Raw genomic sequence first — 1,339 nt, forward strand, 5'->3', positions numbered from 1 at the left:
TGGTTAGAATTAAGATAAGAGTTGTTAAGATTAGGGTTAAAGCCTGATGGTGGTGGCACAGGCCTTTAATCCCAGCATTTAGGAGGCAGAGGCAGAGGCAGGCAGATTTCTGAGTTTGAGGCCAGTGAGTTCCAGGACAGCCAGGGCTATACAGTGAAACCCTGTCTGGAAAAGAACCAACCAACCAANCAAACAAACAAAAAACAACAAAGATTAGGGTTAGGTGGTTACGAAATTAAGGAGTGGGGGCTAGGACAGGGTTAGAGGTTTTAGGCTGTAATAGGGAAGGAGGATAAGGCGGGAATTTTAGTCTTAGTGTGGAACAGAAGAACTAGGCTTCTGAATGGAGCATCTTCAGTTCTAAGACTTAAGGTGCAAAAGATGTTAATATACAGCTACAATACATGAGCAGACTTGAAAGTGAGAAATCATTTCATCCCCACATCCAACAATTATAATAATTATAGATTTAATTCCAAGTGCATATGTTACTGAATCATCATTAGGGGGAATCAGGGATTCACAACTCTTAGTCTAAGCCATCTCCATTACACACTTTCCCTTCTTAGCTCTGGCCATTTCTGCAGTACCTTTCACATGGCTTCTATAGATGGATTTTGTGATCTGCTGGGAATCCCAAGGCACAGAAGGGGTTATCTTACCCNACCCNACCCAATGGCCCCAAAGCCGTTACTATAAAACCATAACAAGGGACTCTGGCATGTAGGAAACCGTTCTATCCTGGGAGGATAACATGGTACTCAGGGACTGGGCTGTATGAGAGGGGCACAAGTACCATAAGAGTATTGCAGTCTGCTGAAGATCCATCTTAAGGAAACCATGGGGGTGTACAGAGAGCCACCAAGAGAGAGCTGTGAAAGGAGACCAGACCCTCTCGGGAGGGTCTGATGAATTGGAGATAGCAGCACCGTGCACAGGGTCCGGTATAAAAAAAATGGAAACAAATTCCGTGTCATAGACAACAGGAGGTGACACTCTACTCCACTGAGCAGCTGAAGGACACTGCTCTCTGCTGTGTCTGTAGCTAGGCAGAACTGCCAAATGCTGGTTAGAGCTAGTGTGTTACCACAGACCACAATCCAGCCACAGTCCCTAACATGCACTCACTGCCACTCTGTGGCTTTGCTGGCTCATGGCGGTCAGGTAACACTGACTTCCAGAATGTGGTTGTCTTCACTGGGAATGATCAGGATCTGCATGCTAGTGCTGGAGTTGAAGACCTGGCCAGCGGGCAGTGCCTGGTGCCAGGGCATGGGCAAGCCTTTGTGCTCGCTGCTGGAAGTTGAGTGTTTATGGCCTCTACTCCACAACTGATGCA

At 46.9% G+C, this 1,339-nt stretch overlaps 1 pseudogene; it reads right to left on the minus strand.

Moving 5' to 3' along the window:
• Nucleotides 1-1,160: 1,160 nt before the first annotated feature.
• The window catches only part of LOC110315170, a 6,714-nt pseudogene continuing 6,535 nt past the window's right edge, over nucleotides 1,161-1,339 (minus strand).

This window comes from Mus pahari, unplaced genomic scaffold, assembly GCF_900095145.1.
Source record: "Mus pahari unplaced genomic scaffold, PAHARI_EIJ_v1.1 scaffold_15067_1, whole genome shotgun sequence".
Taxonomy (NCBI): domain Eukaryota; kingdom Metazoa; phylum Chordata; class Mammalia; order Rodentia; family Muridae; genus Mus; species Mus pahari.